Genomic DNA, 20217 nt, shown 5'->3' with positions numbered 1-20217 from the left:
ATGTGTGACGCAGAGCATACGCTGATGCTAACTGTGACTTTCTCGTAAAGTTTATTGTGCATGCATGTGCAGGTCTGTGGGTATGTGTGTCTGTTCGTGTGTGTGTCTGTGCGTGTGTGTGTGTGTGTGTGTGTGTGTGTGTGTGTGTGTGTGTGTGTGTGTGTGTGTGTGTGTGTGTGTGCGTGCGTGCGTGTGTGTGTGTGGTTGTCTCCTTGGCCATCTGGTACCCGGTTACCTTCCGTTGCTGAAGCTAGACTGAGGCTGGGACACCAAAAAGGATCAGCGGTGGCGGCTGTAGCAGCCAGTGCTGCTGGCTCTGCAGGGGGGAAGAGAGACGCTGCACTGAATACCCACCAGGTGGGCTTTTGCCTTGGCAGGGCCAGTCTGGATCCACCACCAGTCCACTTCCAGCTGAGGTTGAGCCACCAGTGTGACAGATGGCTGGCGAGAGACGGTGACACCCGCCCTCTTCACAGCACTCAGAGATTGCTAGGACCAACTTTCTGGACTGCTGCAGTCCTCTCTGATATGAAATGGATTTCCAAGATGAGCAAAGAGCTCTGTGTTGTTGAGACTGATAGAATGAGAAGCTGATAATATAAGAGCAGAGGCCGCTATTGAGGTTTTACCCGGATCAGAGATTCCCAGGCAGGAGCGGATCTTTAGGTTTTTAAAATAACTTCAACCCTGTGTCATTTCCCCTCAGTCTCTCTGACTGAACCGGCAAATCAATGGAGCAAAACTTCTTCTACTGAAGAAATATCCCCATTGTCTAATATAAATCCCATTCTGTAAACTCTGCTAAAAAACAGATTTCAAGATTAGTAATGCGGTTTATGCCGAGTTTCTACCCAACCTATGTTATGTAACTTAAAAATAGAGACATCCAACAATTTTAGCCTCTTTTAAGGTGGCAGGACTGAAAAAAGGGTCATCCTCAACATTTCTTGTGTTTTGGTTTCAGAATGATGAAGACAGTTGGAGAACACTTCGATACAAAATAGGATGTAAGGCTCTACATGATGATTCCATTTCCTTGGCAACCATCATGTTTTCCCCTAATGATGTACACATTTTTAAGCATTCTATTAGCATTCTATTATCACGTGGCTTGACAAATTTAAAACATTTAGCTGCCATAAATAGGGGTAAACCATCTCCCGAAGTTTGGGCTGAGCTAGTCTCGCTTTGCCAGACCATCCACACACTGCGGAGCGGAGGAGGGTATGGGTTGGTAGAAAAACGTGCTCTGGTTTATTAGTATTTCTTTAAACCAATCACAATCGTCATGGGCGGCGCTAAGCTCAATTAAACTCAGTCTTCAGTGTGGCCCCACAGGTCGAAGTACAACTCTGCCTGTGTGACAGATTCTGCAGTGTAGGTTTAGTGGCTCATGACCGCCATTTCCCAGTAGCTTGCGGCTGGTTGCTGTGAAACATGTCCAGTCCATAAGAAATATGCCAGACTGTGCTATACATACAGTATTTATTCTGTTCCTATCCTGATAATAAATGGCAGCACAGAAATAGACGCAAACTTCCTGTCCATCATTTCCTCGAGCCAACACAGTGGTGTCCGTTTTCATCACATTGCATGCAGTACATTTTACATTACTGCTGATTGTTTTCCAAAGCATAAATAGTTAGCTAGTTATGTTTTTAAATTGTGTCATGCACCCGCATGTTCTCAGCTCACATGGATGTTTGAGACCGAGATACCGTTTCAAATGAAGAACTTTGTCTGCTGTCCCAAGCTCTACGAATAATTTTGTTTTAAAATGGCTACATTTTTTCCACCTTCCAGGCCGTTTAAAGTAAACTAAACCAAAAAATTTAACTAAAGCAAAGATGGACTGCAGTAAAAATACGGCACAGGACTCTGAACTCTCAGATAGTTCATTTAAAGTATCGACAAGGGGGATATTTCGGTGGTTGTTCTCAACTGCAGCGTCACGTGCAATGAGACAAAAAAACTGTGTTGGTTTCCTATATCAGTCAAATGTAAAGCCTCTGAAAGCAGATTTTCTTTTGTATTGACACAAATAAAAACCAAAAGATGCCTAGCAGCATCAATGACACCCTACTGAAAAATTGTGTAAATATATAGGATTCGTGCTGCAGTTATCTGTCTATTACACACCAAAACACTAGTGAGGACCATTGGAACTTAATGACCTGATCAGTAAACTGAACCGCTCTCTTGTTTCAGTTTAGCAGCGCGGTCATTTATCTGCTGTTCCTTCCATCTCCCTTTTCCAAATCCCTGCATCTCATCTAATCTGTCATGTTTTGACTTCTTCGACTGCACTCCATATATCCCGGCCTATTTCTCACTCTGTCTCGCTCGTGCTTTCTCTGGGTTTATTGCTGTCTTTTGGGGCCATGAGGGAGCCATCATCATTGCCAGACGCTATGGCTGCTGTGTGTAAATATCAAGCAGCACTCTCCCCCCCCCTTGTTTTCCTGGAGACTATCAGCACTGCATAAACACTGAGGTGCTGTCTACGGAACACACTCAGACAGCTCATCACCATAAAACACACACATAACACACCTGCCCATTTAGAAACACACACACACACACACACACACACACACACACACACACACACACACACACACACACTCTCCTGTATCGGCACCTTTCTTTACAGGTTGCAGCTACATTATTCTAGCCTTTAGTTTATTCTCATACATTGTTATGCAGTCCTGATGTGTTGATTCAAGCAAACGTATGTCCTCCACATCCCTGCGTGCATGTTGACATGGCTTTGCATTTTTCAGCAGCGAAGTGTATGCAGGCTGATTGCATTTATTTCAACTGGCAGTGGCATTAAATGAAGTCTTACACTCATGCATACTCTAGTACTCTAGTTCACTTTTTAAGAGCTGCATTTCTCCGTCGTAGCCTTATTTAAAAGTCACATACAAATAAACAAACACACGCAGGCAACCTGTACAGAAAGTGTGTCCCCCTCCACCACGCACGCACACACACGCACACACACACACACACACACACACACACACACACACACACACACACACACACACACACACACACCCCCAAGTAACAGATGGTGAACATTACCTTCAGTAATAATCAGCATCATATAACAGTTAAAATGTATTATTTTAGTTGGTAAAGTTTTATGTAGCCACATTATGCCGATATTTAACACATTATTCTAGTATCTTTTTTTTTTTTTTAGGGTACAAAAAGACTTGTTGTCTTTCAACATTCACCTTCAAGGTCTACAGGTACCAGCAGCAAACCTGCACAGCTGACGCTGGGTGAGCTCTCAGAACCATAAAAATTTCAGTCTAAAAATACACAACGGACTCGACAAAAGCATTTCAGCAGGAATCACTTACAGATGATTATATATACTATACAGTTTACATTGCATTGCATAACATTTGTGTGCATGTGCCACGCAATGATGCAATCCAGAGAAGCTGAACATCTGGCCCCAGGCATTTTGAAAAGGTAACATAGTTGTGGTGGCACAACCATTTGCATCATTGCCAAAAAATGAGAAAAGAAACCCCTCCTAAAGTCAGGGGTTTCATGGATGTATACAAACGGCAATCTATTTTGCAATAGAAATATAAATACCCAGGTAAAAGTCTGATGCATTATAAGAAATGATGACAAAAAGGCCGGGGTACTTCCACATGTCCAGGACATCCTCCTGTGTGGTTTGCACAGGAGTCTGGAGCTCACACTGATCCACTCCCATTGAGCAGAGGAGATGAGGGAAGCTACCACTCTGTATGGTAAGCTACTGTCTCAGTTACATTTAATTTGCTCCTCTGTTCCAAATGCATTAGTTCATCATCCTGCCTTGGGTTATTGAAGTGACTGGAAGGATTTTCCGGAATAATACACCTCGTGTTACAGGATCTTCACTGCTGAAACAACAGTCAGATATAAGACATAACTTAGCCTGACATATCAATTATCTACATGACTATCACTTCTTAATTTGGCATGTTACCTACCTAAATATCTGCTCATGTACAGTATATGCATCTGTTTGGTCCTGTCTATGTAAACTGTTGATGTGGGGTTGAACAGTATGCGACTTGTTAAATCTCTAGATATGTTTATTTTAGGTGCTGCTGGGAAGTTTAACATTCATTGTTTATTTAAATCGTTTGTGCAATGCATAGAAATTACAGAACGTGTGTGTGTGTGCATGTGTCAGTGCATTTACATGCTCAGCAGTAGGCGGAGTATGGTCTTAACCTGCTTCAGTAAATAACCGGGTTATGACAGTTCTCCCCGTATGCATGAGCCGGGAAGAATAGGATGAATGACGGGAGTAACTCAGCCTCCGGTACAGTAGGTGGCACTCGGCCAATGTACAACTGGTCGGGATAAGGCTTTTTCTTCTGGCTGAACTTTGTCAAAATCACAACAACTTGGAAAGCGGGAAGAACATGGACAACTTTTCAGCGCTGTACATTTCTTACATTCTCTATAAAGTCCTTGAGTGTTTAAAGGTTTAAAGTTTGTGTTGCTTCCAAGTGCTCTCTTCTGTTTCCGCGTCAAAAATCACTGCAGCGGCGGGGGGAGGGGCAGTTATAACCTAAAATTTAAAGTGTGCAGGGAAAACTTTTACAAATAATACGTTCTTATTTATTCTTCACCTTTCTTGTCCATTTGAAGTAATTAGCCAGTTTAATAAATTAATATTTAATTAAATATGAATTAATTAATATTTATTGAATACATTTACATAAGTGATTTAGAGATACTATATCATAATAAAATGAATTCCATTAAAGTCAGAGGCTGCAGAGACAGCAGTTACTGCTACTTTGCTAAGCTAGGCTAATTAGCTACTTCATCTGGTGTAACTCTTTTCTCCATTATGATAATATTTATTTATGGTATAACAAACTCAATAATTAATAGTAGGTAGGAGATAGTAGGAGCATAAAAATAGTTTTTTCAATTAGTGGAAAGCTGTTCCCCCATGATGACACATTCCTATGGCACACTATTTTGTATATGATAACGAAGATGTTAGAGAGTCATTTTCTGGTCTTAACTTCATTTTGACCAAATATGTACTTGTAGTGTATTAGCTTTGTAGGGCAGTGTTCTTTGCTGAATAAGTTACACAAAACATTCAAACATGAAAGCAAATAATGATAATGTGCTCTCGATCTTTAACACAAAACACAACCCAGCTTTAAATCCACCATTAGCTGTATGGAATTGTATGTATTTGATACAGCGGCAGCCATCGATGATACTCTACCTCCATACCGTAGCTCAACGCACCAACTGTGGCTAGAGGGAGTTTAGTTGATAGTATACACCCATACAGTTCTCTAGATTATGTATGCAGACCCCTATTTCCTATTGGTAGAGGGATGATGGAGATGTGGGAGGCAGAGCTTCTATTTCGGGGTCTTTGAATCGAGCTCACTCTTTGCTTTGCCTCTCTCTTTCCCTCCTAACCTCAACTGGCAATCGTGCCATTCGCAATGTGCCCATTCCCCAGTGTCCCCTGAAGCACCTCCAGATGTATTCAGCTCCCATTTGTCATTCCTGGGAATGTGGTGGCGTCAGCAGTTATGTCCCAACCTCCACTGATGGCACCGCACCACCACCACGAGGAGTTTCAGCCCAGCCTGAGGTCACCCTACTCCCTTATTACAGTTTTATACCTTCAGCGTGATGGATAATGATGATGTTGTTGCCCTATTTAGTCTGCTGTGGCACCCGCATTCACGCAGCAGCTCATTCAGTTGCATTTCATTTATGTGCTGGCTCACTTGTCATAGAGCTGTTAGCTACGCTGGTACATTCAATGCCGCAACTGAATTTGCGGAACAAATTTCCCTTTTAAACCAATAACCCATTTTTTTGTTATTAGGTTGTGGCGCATGCAGACATAACTGTGTAAGAGTCAAGTGTTAACACTTGACTGGAAGCGCAACTTACAGCACAATAGAAAAACATTAACAACACCTGTTCTATTATGTCCAGGTAAGTCATGACAGTGTGACAAAGAGCCAGCATGCACAACACCAGGACTGTGAAACTGAAGTAGCTAAATGGAATTAGGTTTTAGGAATTAAATATGTTTCCTACTGTGATATGTCAAACTAACTTCTGTGAAAAAGCTCTCGTTGATCCAGCCTTTTCACAACATTTGTGTGGCAGGATTAATTTTTATTATTGTGGCAAAGCATGGATCAAATGCTGTTACAATGCATTTATGTTAAGCTGCTTTCATCTGCACCGTGAAGAATAAAGCATATGTTAGCTACCTTCAGGCTACCTGTAGCATACAGTACATAGGTTTGCTACTGTATTTAAACAACCATCGTGTGTGTGTTACAACCATAGACTGTATAAAGTATGGACATAGGACATCAGAGTAATGCACATTAGTGCATGTAAAGGACCTGAGCATGTGTGTGTCTATTTCAGGCCTGTGTGTAGTGTGTCATAACAACATAGTGTACATTGTAATTTCCCCATTGGGGATTAATAAAAGAGTAAACAAAATAGTATAAATAAATAGATTTTTGAAGAGCCAAAATTAAGCTCAATGTGGGTGCCTCTTTTGGCTGTGCCACAGCAGAAACCACTGCCTTTTCAACCACACCTTTTTACAACAACTGGCAATGGAGAACAATGTGCCTGTCCATGCCAAATAAATAGGGCTAGAAGCATGGTTTTTAAGTGACTTTTCGCATGGCTAGTTGCTGTATGGCTAAGGTTATTTTGCTAGTCAGTCGCAATAGCTTAAACTATTTTCTCTTTTCTCTGTTCTGTTTACTTCAACCTGGCATTTTGTTCACCACTGTACACAATTTTGTAAAAAGAAAAAGAAATAACGATATTAAAGACTGAAAATAAAGCCCCCTATGAGCTAATGCGTTTGCTAACTGATGCTAGCAAGCTTGTTAGATCATTAGCTTAGCTCAATCGCTAACAGGGCAATACATTCACACAGCTGTATACAGATGCTTGTTTTGTGCAACAGTTCTAACAACAGTTGTACTGTTACTACTGTAACAGAGGAGGTTAAATTAAAGTGAATGGAGCAACTAGTAAACTAATAAGCTACTATAGCTTCCTTGGTTACATGCTGCCAGTCCGACATGCCGCCACTCCGACATGCTTCTATTCCGACATGCTGCTATTCCCTAACCCTAACCCCTAACCCTAATGGAAACAAAAATTGTCAGAGTGGTGGGACATTTGAAAACAATGGAAGTGCCGCCACTCCGACAATTAGACGTCAATGTCGGAGTGGGGGTATGTTGCGTGACTTTTTAAATCCTGGTATGACAAAACCTTTACTGTATTCTACACAAGTCCCTACACAACCGGCTCACTATACAAACACTATGGGTGTAAGCAGGCAGTAGAAAAAGGCCAAGAGGCCCAGATGTGCAGCTTCTCAGCTTTTATATACACCATGATGTTCTGGGATTGGTATCCACATTTAACAGCCAATAACATAAGGGAGGAGGATAACATAAGAGAACCTGAGGACCAACACAGGATTAGCACATTCAACATTTACATATTTATTGGGGGATGTAAACAGTGCCATAGGTGTGCATAAGCTACGTCAGCTCATTCTAAAACTAAAGTTTGGAAACAGAGCCACACATGCATATAGTGACATAGATACATTCTAACAAAAACATTTTTATGATGGGAAGAGATGCTACACTATTGAACAAATTACAAAAAAAATGTATGCTCAAATTTCCACCAAAAGACTTTTTGTCCAACTGTTTAAATTCTGCTCACAAAACAAGAGAGGCCTCCAGTTAACTTGTTGAGCAGTTAACAGCGGCCCTCATTTGAAACAGCTTTGACAGCTCTGCTCTCATCGCTCGTAGCTACAACATCCACCTACGGAAACACAATGGCCCAGCGGCAGCGTACACTGATGACGATCTAATAAATTAAACTCAATTAATTACCATGTTTAGCATAATTCTGGAGTTTAACAAAGGTCTTTATGGTAGATGTGTGCATTACGACAATTACTCATTTTGATTAGCAGGGATTATAAATGAGGCAATTAACACATTGTCAGATTGGTGGGGAAAAAGCCTCGCCTCATTCTCCAAATCCTATTTTTTTTTTTGCATGTAAACTTCAGACTTGAGTGCAGTGGCAGCAGCTGGTGTCAGGCTGTCAGATGGGGAGGGCCGAGGGTCAGCTGGGTGCTGGAGTGACCAGGACAGCAATGGACAGTTGACCCCATCAAAACACAGAGCGGCTCAGTTAAAGTGGAGATGCGGCGTCCTTCCATCCTCTCAGGTTAACCTGATTTAACTCAAGCAGCGCACACACACACACACACACACACACACACACACACACACACACACACACACACACACACACACACACACACACACACACACACACACACCAAGTTAAGTCCCTAGGCGAGCGCTGGGGCTGCAGAGAGGGGGAACACATTAGCCTAATAAGGGCCATCTGGTGGCCATTCATTAACTTGACCATCCTTGAAGTCCCCGACCCAAAATGTCATTTTTCACTTTGCAGAGGAATACGTTAGGTGACAAGATGAACTTGGGCCAAATTACCAAAGATGGAAAACGTGAGTGAAACAGGAAGACAGAGAGAGAGAGGGGGGATGGACTGGTGGTGTTGGTGGTGTGAGCAAAGAAAGAGAGGAAATCGAGAAAGACTTATGGGGAGTGGGAGCATGACTGAGTCCAGAAAGGGAAGTTAATTAGCTGATAATGTATACACTGGGGGCTCATCCGAAGCATTAGCGACACAGTGAAATGAAAAAAACACTCTTCAGCCCATTAGCTCATTCTTCATATCATCATAAACACCTATTCAACAATGGGGTCCAAACATTTCAAAATGACTTATGGAAAAATGTACCAGTGAAAAAATAACTCATTTTTGACACCTAAAGAAACGCCCACTCCTGTTCCCTGCCTGTTTCGGCCCAAATGCCCACCAACACACAGAGCTTTGCGGAAGGATTAATGAGAAGACACTGTGACAGATACCTATGCAGTGCATCTCAGACCTTGACTGACACTCATTTACCATGATAAGTGATTCTTAAATGAGTGTACGCTCACACATGTGAGCCGCAAAGCCCTCCTGCAACAGGGGGTCTGCACGGCTTTAATCAAGCTGTCTGATTAGATGCGTGCACGGAGACGCACCTCTCTGTCTAACACCAAAACACTCCACAAGGTCATATGCATATGCTCAGACTATTTCTTACCATCTTAACTTCTTTGAAGTGGTAATGTCAGTTATATGTATTTTTTAATAATCCCTGGTGCTAAGCGGTCAATGCTGTTTTTGCTCTGCAGTTCCCCGAGGAGAAATGTGTTTTTTATTTTAAACACAGTTTGCCATCTGTAGGTTATTCAACCGTACACAGTATATAGTTTCATCATCAGGATAGCAATGCACATGTTGTATGTTTTGTCATGTTTGTGTGTGTATAAGCAAGTGAGCTGGAGTTTCTGTGTGTGTTTTTTGTCTGGTCTAATATATTCCTGGTGTCAATCAATTTTATTGGTCACATAAAAATCGTACCAGGTTCAACTCCAGTGAACGAATGACACACACCTGTGCATGAATAATAATCACACACCATGAAAATCATGCAAAAGTCACATTTGATTGTACGAGATTTACGTTTTTTAAAGTTGATACTGGTTGTTTGTGAATGGAATCTGTTAGCGTGTGGTGTGCCGTGCTAAATCATTACTCGCCACACACTATAGGAACAAACCATTTTCAACATTTAAGGTTTAAAAATTATTTTAGTGTGGTCAGACATTAGTCAGTGTCCTCATTCAGGATCCTAGTGGCCTGAGGGTAGACACTCCTGAGTCAATGTTCTTAGCCATGTGGTTGATTTTTCTCTTCCCTTTCTACAGATCAAATATACTTTTACTCCTGGCTGCTCTTGATATCCTCAAAAAGGCGAACTCTTGTTTGCTTTGGATTTCCAGTAACCTGGCAAAGTAATATACATTTTGAGCTTTGAGCCAAATGCTATGCTCACAGTAGCAATGCTACCATGCTTATGTTTACCATGTTCATCTAAGTTTAGTGAGTTAGCATGCTGTAGCGGAGGCTGATAGGTCATTAAGTAGTTGAGTTGTGAGCAGAATTAAGTTTCCAACACACAAGCTTACACAGTGGGTTCATGCTTTTATAATTTCATTGTGACACCACTTTAAAAAACAGGAAACGATAACCGTCATCATGGTAAGCGCAGATATATATTTATATCTTCTGAAGTCGCAGCAAACCAAGCCTGCGCAGAAGATTTCGGAGCAAACATGCCATGCATAATTATTTCACTCACACACCTGTTTGTGTCCTTGGGGATAAACGAAAGCAAAAAAGGTATTTTCTGCTGCTCAGAGACGGCTCCTTAATGAAGGACTTCCTAGGCAACAATCTAGGTTACAAACCAGACCGAGGAGAGATTCTCAGCTGGTTAGGCACGAGTTTCAGGAAACAAAAATGTCTTATGCATTTTTTTCATTATCCTTTCTCACTAGGATGGATCCAAGATAAAAAATGTCACCCAGTGTCAATACTTTCTGCACTGTGTCTCTAAGAGAAGCTTCTCTTACAAATGGTTTGACATCTTTAATCGTCATATATGGAACCATTTTACTCATGCACCTCACACTGAAGCAGGTAGGATTTGGCGTGCTCAAGGGCACTTTAATTCAGTAGATGAGAAGCAAAGAGGGAGGTTTTGTTATTTACTCTCCCTGGTTGTTGCAGCTGAGCTGCCAACTAACACACCGTGCTGTCCAAACCCTGGAGGTTGCCCAATGGTCAAGTTGCCAGACCGGAGGACTTTTAGCCATATTTGCCTCTTTACCATCCAATAAACGCCTTTTGTTTGATTCTCTGCCAGAGCCTTTGCTGAGATATTCCCATTAGTAGGGCTAGACCATAATACGGCTGATTATCCCTTCCTTATTAAAGCTGCAGAGATGCCAGCAGTGGCGCAAACTGTATTTCCAGAACCCAGAGCTTCTCTTTTGCTCTCCCAATAAAAACAAGATACAGGAATGTTGGCTAATGATGACCATCTTGGCCCTCATTTGTAGTTAGCAGGCATCATTTTCTCCCTCAGACCGTCACCCTTTTACTTCCATATCCCACTACATGGTGTACCTGCAGCAACATCAAGGATAGCAAGAAGTAGCCCGCCTCTTTAAAGGTGAACACTGCTACAGGGATTCTAATTCTCCAACCTCCATCTCCTGAAAGAAACTTCAAATGAGCATATCACTATCTGTCCAGTGTGGCCTCATTTTTCACAGAAACAATGAGACAAAGCAAACAGTAAAGAGGGATTATTTAGCTAACATGGTCCTACATAACATTAAGCTGTGACTAGTCTCGCTTTGCCAGACCATCCACACGCTGCGAGCGGAGGAGAGTTTGGCTACGCCACACAGCGTTCCGGGATGGGAGAAAAACGTGCTCTGGTTTATTGGCATTTCTTTAAACCAATCACAATCGTCATGGGTGGCACTAAGCTCCACACGGAGCCGCTGCAAAATAGCCTCGGGAAGGAACTTGTTTCGGTGGAACGTGTGTACGTTCAAAAGTTGTTTTAGTCGTGCGAGAGAAAACTCCGATTGGACAGATGGTCTAGCTAGCTGTCTGGATTTACCCTGCAGAGATCTGAGGAGCAGTTAACCATAGTCCTCAGAAATTTTAAAATTTAATTTAAAAATTTCGGAGTTTAAAATGACAACACAACAACACAAAGAAAGCGAATGGAAACAGACATCGGTTAAAAGACATGCATCCGGAGGAATTTCCTGCGTCACCGAAGCAATCCTGGAAGACTAAGACCTTGTTTACACGTACATGGTTATTTTTACAAACGGAGACATTTCCCTTCATTTGTGCCCTTCGTTTACACGCAAACGGAGAATTCGCCTCTGAAAACGAGTCTTTCTAAAAACTCCGGCCAGAGTGGAGATTTTTGAAATCTTCGTTTGCACGTTTGCATGTAAACTGAAACAAACAGAGGTTTAAGCAGCCGAGAGAGAGAGAGAGAGGAAGTGATTCGTTGCTGTTGTTGCTATTTTCAGGATTCTGATTGGCTAACGTGGGCTTGAGCTTCTCGTTACACTGCCACCTACAGGTTTGGCGTGCTCTTGCCTGGATTGACGGCATATATACACACGGGTACGTGTAAACAAACCCTTTTCTGAAAACTGACAGCTGTACACGATGTTATTTTTGAAAACTGAGAGGTTGAAATGTCCGTTTATGAAAATAGCCGGCCACGTGTAAACGTAGCATAAGCTGCGACTGACAACTTTTCTATCACTGATTTTTAATTTGTCACTCAAACAGCCAATCCAGGCGCTGTTGTTGTTCCCAAAGTGGTTTACAGAAATCAAAGCAGCAAGTCTCATATGTCTGTGACTTTTTACACATCAGGTGTTTTGCCACGGGCATGGCACCAAATCAATTCTATTTCTGACGAGACAGCTGTCTCTGGTCTTAGTGCGACACACATGCAACAGTTAACATTGACAGAACTGCATTTAAAAGTAGACGTGAATGAATACCGACTGTGCAGACATATTAGTGTAAAGAAAAGTGATAATAACGTGACAGAGATGACTTTCACTTACATCTTTGATTGATTGAATTAGCTGGTAACCGCGCAATGAGATCAGAGGATTAACATTACTTTTAAGTGTGCGCTCAAAACAGAAAATAAAATTGTGTTTTTCAAAGTGTGCTGAAAGCTAGAAAACAAAATCCACTTTCACAGGGTTTTTTGTTGTTGTTGTTGTTGCCACGTGAGCTTTGTGACTTTTTATTTGACCCTGCGTTTGTTCAGTCTATCAGTATATCAGAGTGTTGACACTGCGGTTGCACACGCAGTTTGCCCACAGCACACACTACATCTGTGGAAAATGGCCAGCGTGTACTCAGGTTGATAATATACACATTGCAGTGACAGAGAAAACAGACCCAATCTGTTACTTTACATCAAAGCACTTCTATATTCTGTCATTTCTTTTATTTTTGATTTTGACACAGAGTGTGTGATGTGGGAGTGATTTGCTTGACTTGCTCTCATAAAGCCTCAGCGTAAATCCTTATAGGGCATTAGTTAATGACTGCTAAAATATTTTTAAATTAAAACTTGAGATGAACAAATGGAATTAAGAGTCTTCATTTTTGTTAAACATTGCATAAACCCAATGCTCTATAGAGTTCTGCTTTATGTGACACATGCAAGAGAAGGTCTGTGTAAAAAAAAAAAAAGGCTTCTGGGCTTTTTGTAGCCACTGCTCGCCTATGTTCCACCCACACAGGTGTTTCCACTTTGACCTGATTAGGTCTCTGTGGGCGTGTACACACTGTGCTTGATTGACATCTTCCTCACTCACCTGTTGCACACAAAGGTGGCTGTCATTAGCAGCAATTAAGTCAATTGGTAAGATGGACATGGTGCAACAAACGCTCCAATAGTTACTATTACTAGTGCTTATTTTGACTTGTGTACTTATATGGTCAAAAATGAAATAAAAAGTGGAGAGTCAAGTTCTATTTATTTTTCTGCAGTGATAGCACCACCAACTTTAGTTATCTCCGGCGGGGGGGGGTGAATCTTTCAGAATGACAATGTCGATACTGGCAATTTTGATTGGTGTAATATCTGTATAATAAAAATTATTTACATCATTTAAAACAACTGTCTCATGGAACCACACAAATCGTGGGTTCTCTTAACATAGTCTACAGAGAGGACTGAATGGTCCATATCAGGATCACAACTCAAAAACAACCGTCTTATATCTCCAGATTTAGGACTGCACAGTAAGTATTTACCATAACTTAAAATACTCCGGTCTTCATTTATATTTATTTAGATGTTAGCCCTTGGTTTGTTGTCCATTCCGCTTTGTATGTACAGCGATAGCAATGCCAAGACATTTCAGCCAGCTCAGCCAGCATTACTGTCTTAAATAGGATTATTTCTCAATCCTATTGTAAATCCATTCACAGAATTGCCAGTTACATTTGGCTGTGGTTTACAGTTACAGGTGCATAATTCCATTGGCCCAGGAAAAGGTTGTCATTGCCAAACTGTCACATCAAACCTTCTCTACCCATGTGATGGTGGCTGGTGTCGGCTCCCCCTACACTCCTGACTCTCACTGGCATTAGAGCAGTTGTAGGACATCCATCAACTGTGTTGAGCCACGATGGAATTCCACTCACTTTACATTTCTAACATTTCCTGCTCACAGCTGGAAAATCATCGTGAGTGTCAAGTATTTTAAAGTACTGGGGGAAAAGCATGATAGAGCTTGAATCCCAATGGCCTTACACTGTACCACAGCGCAATATTATTACTGCAGCAAGATGTCACCAACCAGTCTCACTTCTCAATCACTTTTTCTCCCATGTGTTGTTTCACTCTGACGATGTGATGGGGCCCTGCGCTGAGTAAACACACTGTGCAGCTGATATTATGTGAATCACAAGATAATGAGAATGTCTTCACAGCTGTGGTCCTGCATATAGATAAGAAACGTGTCTAAACCTTTATTTTTCTTCTAGTAAGGGGCACAATATCACTTGCACAGTATAACACAATGCAGTACAATAGCGCTGCAAAATACTGCCTTTGTGAAGCCAGACAACGCTTTCCTGAGACCATAGTTTTATGGTGTTGTTGATTGGCTGATTTACGTACAGTATAGTACATTTATAGCCTACGCAAGTGGCCTACGCTGTTGTGAAAATTAAAGGCCAATTTATGGTCCAGCGGTAAATCGACACCGTGGGTACGTACGTAGGTACGTGGAGATACAGATCCTACTCCGTAGCCTGACTTGCACCTCTCAAAAAATGTAACTACCCGTCACGGCAATGCAGACCGCAACAACTGTGATTGGTCCGATTGGCCGTGGCTTGATAGCGTTGCATTTCCCCCTACTCATTTCCTGGTTCTCCTTCTCCATAATAACAACATGAAAGTAAAGGGTTAACTTTTCCTGCTACAGATTTCAGACCGTGGTCAGAAAGCACAGGGGAGACACTTTGTTTCTCTCACTATGACTCTAGAGACGCTACTTGCTCTGAAGCTAATCACCGTCACTGACTCTCTTACTCGCTCCCTACACACACACGCACACACACACACACACACACACACACACACACACACACACACACACACACACACGCCGGTCCTGCTATTCTCTAAAAGAGATACGCTAGAACGACACACACACCAACGCACAAGTGCGTTGTTCTAGCGGATCTCTTTAAGAGAATAGTAAAGCCGGTATGTAGTGTGTGTGTGTGCGCGTGGGGAGTGTGGGTGGATGGTAGATCGAGTGAGAGTGACAGGGATTAGCTCCGGAGCAAGAACTGATTTTATATACAGTCTATGGTACCGACTCTGGAGGTGGAGGCAGAGAAACAACGTGTCTCCAGTGTGCATTCTGATCACGGTCGGAAAGCAGTAGCAGTTAACCCTCTCCTCAATTTCATGTTGTTCATGGTGAACGCACAACCATAAAGGAGTAGGAGGAAATGCGACACTACCAGGCCACAGCCAAGCGGACCAATCACAGTTGTTGCTGTCTGTGTCGGCGCAACGGGAAGTTACATCTCTGGGAAGGTGCATGTCGGGCTACGGCGTAGGATCCATATCTACGCGTACCTACGGCATAGATTCAAAACATAAATCAGGCTTTAGATAGTTTATATTGTAAATCCACCATGCCTTTTGATTACATATCAAACAAAAAAACATCAATATCATATTCTGAATATTTCTTCTTCATGGTATTAAAAGTCTATCTACCTTTTAAGAATAACCTGTATTTCCAAACACTGCAGGAAATGACTATTTGACATTTCCCCCATGAAAAAGGACCAATATGTTCCAGCCAGGTAAGGATCCTCGACATAAAATACTACATCACAAGCAGGGAGACATATTACCCTGGTAATATCACCATGGAAACTCTCAGGTGTTCTGGTCTCCAAAGGAATCTGTACCTTTGAAAGAACGGAGCAAGTATTCATTAGTTAGCCAAGCACTGCGATTTCCCTGCTAATGCTAGTATGATTTAAAAGGAAAGATTTGGGCCAGACGAAAGAAAAGATAAAATCCTCTTCAAAAGAACCATTTCTAAAGGAAAGTCAAACCATTTCAGTCAAGCTCTGTGAAAGCTTCTAGCTGAGTAGGAGCTTTGGTATCCATTAATGGACATACTGTATGTCTGGTTCCAGTGTGGAGAAACCACTCAGCGCCCACTGTAGGAAAAAGAAACACTGATCAATAACTGCTGTGAGCGGTTCAATAAGTGCATTGATCATCACACAAACAAACACATCACAACCATAGCGGGAATAAGAGTGCCGGGGCAAGGTCAATACCTCTCAACCCGACCAAATGTAAGTCTACTTAGGCTTGTTTTCACCTGCCCTCTAACACGGGATCAGTCGTCTGAACTACACAAGCTAAATATACATGTACATGTCTGCTGTCAGTTTCATGCTCATAAAATGATGCTGAATAAATGCCATGATTATGGCAGATTGGCATTAAATTGTCAAGACATGCAGAGTGAAATATTTTAGTAACCAAGGATAATCTATTTAAAGAGAATAGACAATGCAGTATGAATTAATTGATGTGTATCCTTCGACACCTTCAGGTTTCACATGACAGCCACTGACATGAACCACTGTGAATTCTCTAGAGAATACATGACAGGTACCGTATGAATTAAATTATTTTTATTGTAGAGGACATGACTCTTTATATGAGAAATATACAGTTCTCTTTAAACCACAGCTGTCCAGTCCAATGCCAAGGAAGAGTTTTTAGATTTGTGAAGTATTTGTGTGTCCTTGTATTTGGGTGTTTTTCAAAGAATCTCAGAAATAGAAAACAGACACAGATAAAGATCCAGGACATTTATTTTACCAAACAAGGACACATCATCCGATGACTTGCCTGACCTGAACAAATAGGAAGCCTTGATATTCACGGTGAGATTGATTCAGGTACTACAAACAGTGCAGTTGTGTGTAGAACTGTCTATTTGGCAGTGGTCTTGAGTTTATAGTATAGGTGACTCAGAATAGGTCTGTACATATTTAAAAAAAAACAACACACATGTTCTTATGTCTGTCTGAATACAACAGTCTGTATTCACCCTCTGTCTGAAACACTCAGTTTTAGCGCCTGTCTCTTGAAGCCCCCCTTCCGAAAAACCCAGCCTGCTCTGATTGGCTTTCAAGAAAAATATGGCGCACCTTTGCAAAGGTAGTTCTCTCAGGCTGTATATTCCAATGAGTCTAAATATGCTACAGCCAGGAGATGGTTAGCTTTGCTTAGCATAAGGACTGCTCCTTGTGTTTAGGAAACACAAGAAGTCTGTCCAGGTTTTTATAATTTCAAGCATCTCAAAATGTCTTACTGTGCCTTCTTGTGTCCTCTGTGATGCGTTTGGCATAATGTCCAACACAGCTGAAGTATGACTCCAAAATAAAAGAATGCAAGGATGGTAGATGGATCAAGATCCCTAAATTTGCTTGAGACCCAAGTATGCATCAGATGGCGATTTGGCTCAGTAGCAAATGGGAAAAGCCTCAAGAGGCAAGAGTGAGGCATTAGGTTTACTATACAGAACTGGTTGAAATAGATGAGAAAATGGTCAGATTTGCAACGTCATTGACTGTAAATGGCAACAGCATCCGCCTCAAAGTGTCAAGTTCTTTAGACAAGTCTTTAAGGCATCAAAGAGAAGCTCTCCACAAGTTTTAAGTTGAGTTGTGTTCCTGGATTTGCACAAATCTGACAGAGTTGACCCTTGAGCTAAGGTGGCCTGTGAGTGACACAGTTGGTACATTACAAGATGAAACATTCATTAACTCCTGAGCTGAAATGCCTTTGTTGAGTCTTTGATTCCCCACAGATAAATTCCACACTATTTTTGCCACAGGGCAGAATTAAAAAATAACATTGCCCCTTTAAACACTTTTCGCCAGCCACAAAGCACATTACAGGGGGAGATAATCCTGTGGCAGCGGATGGTTTGCTCTGAGGTATTTCGGAGATGCTCCATGGTTGGGTCAGCCAACAGCTGCTGGAGGTGAGATATCTGGGATGAAGTCCTCTCCCCAAACGACATCAACTCTATTTTAATTCTCCACGCAGCATGGTGCATTGACACCTGGGCTGAACACATGGTTAAAATTAGGGCCACTGCAGGGGACCTTGACAAACAAGTGACTTTGACTGAATTCATCAGGGCGTCCCTGATGTCAGACACTTCTCCCACACTCAAAACAGTGGTGGAGGAAATAGTTTAGTTTTAGTCTGTGTTATCTATTATTTCCTGTTTTAATATGTGATGCAATTTTACATGGTTGCATTTATAGTTTGTACTGCTCTCACAATTTAGTTAAATGTGTGCTATGGAATGAATTGCTAGTAATGCTGTATAAACCAAAACAGATAAGGTATCAAATAGAAGTACTATATAACCCATAAAAAAGCATAAATAAAAGAAATTTTTTTGAAATAACTTATGCAAAGAAACCCCAGCACGTACAGCTAAAACCTGAATCCAGTCAAATAAAGAGGGTCTTTTATTTTCATTTCAATAAAGGTGCTACAGTACACTGAAGATCGCTTTTTCAAAAGAAGAATTGAATTGAATTTGTTTTGGGGATTTGTATTTGGCAGCTCTGGCTCAGACACAAACAAGAATATGAAAAATCTGAATCAATTAATTTGGCATAGAAGAGACAATACCGGGAAACCAAAATGTTTTATTTAGTCTTTCTGTCCCATTAGATTGGTAATCTCAGCATAAAAAGATGAGAAGAAAAGAAAAAATAACTTAGATTAAGCATGTGAATGTGTTTACATTTCAAGTTTCATTGCCTTCTCTTTGTGAGCTATTATCGTAACAAACGGCCCTAAGTTCCTTTATTTCCTCTGAGTCAAACTTTTAAAAAAGAAGAAAAAGGATGGAGTCTGTTTAGCCGGAGCTGCGGCTTAAATATTTCAGATTATAGATGAACTGTCGAGTGTCTGACAAGACCCACTATATAAACTTTGAACACCGGCTCTCCGCGAGACATCGATAGTTGTAAATATTTAATTCAATGCCTCCGACAATGCATGCCACTGAAACAAATCTTTCCCAGATTGAATTCAAGATAAATAGCACAGAAATATCACCAAAGCTGATACACAGGTTTTTATGCCGTCGTATTGTCAGGGTGGCCTTGTTGGGGTTTCAGTTCCACAGATCGCATGTAATCCAATGTGTCAGCACTTCTTAGGCAGCACCTCAAGTGTTTGTCGCATATCATACGTGCAGATATAAATGAGATAACAGGACAGAATGTCAAGGCTTTAAAAAAAATGTCATGCACTAAGATTTCTAATTAGCGATGCAGTAATCACTTGGTAAAAATACTGACAGAAATGAATAAAAACTCAAACAATATCTTATACCAAAGGCTCCACACCCGATACCCGGACTGTCTTTCAATGACATTTCAGAGGTGAACCAGAACTCTCAGGTGCTGCTGTTGGTTCAAAAAATGTTTTTTAAAACAGTATTTAGTTCACACGGGAGGTGATGAGAGCTTCCTGCTACAGCAGATCCACAATGATCCTCCCCTGCACAGATATGTATCACAAAAGTATAGAGGAAACCTGAGATGCATGTACTATTCCTTTACGCATCTTACTGTATTTTTATGAAAAGTAGCCTCAGTATGCTGTGCAGCTAGAAAATGAAGGAAAATGTCCTTCGGAGAAAAGGTGCATTTATTCTCAGGTAACTCTAGCACTAACACTGTGTCTAGTTTCACTTTAATTGGTACCAAATTACATGGTTCTTTAGAGGAAATTATTAGGAATTGATTTAAAAATGATGAGCCTGTAAATTTACATGTTACAAAAAGCAATTGGATGGTATTTGTTCGACAGTCAAAATAAGGATTCTAATCAGGACCAGGAGCAAAGAAACACAATCAGGACATCCATCTATAATCTTACAGTTTCCAAAAAAGTCTGACATTCACAGCTCAGATCAATAACAAAATGACGTACCTTCCTACGATCAACAAATTATCAACACAGTTTAGTTGTTTAAACTTTTATTC

This window comes from Perca fluviatilis, chromosome 22, assembly GCF_010015445.1.
Source record: "Perca fluviatilis chromosome 22, GENO_Pfluv_1.0, whole genome shotgun sequence".
NCBI lineage: Eukaryota > Metazoa > Chordata > Actinopteri > Perciformes > Percidae > Perca > Perca fluviatilis.
The sequence above is the reverse complement of the archived record's forward strand: the minus strand, read 5'-3'. Positions refer to the sequence as shown.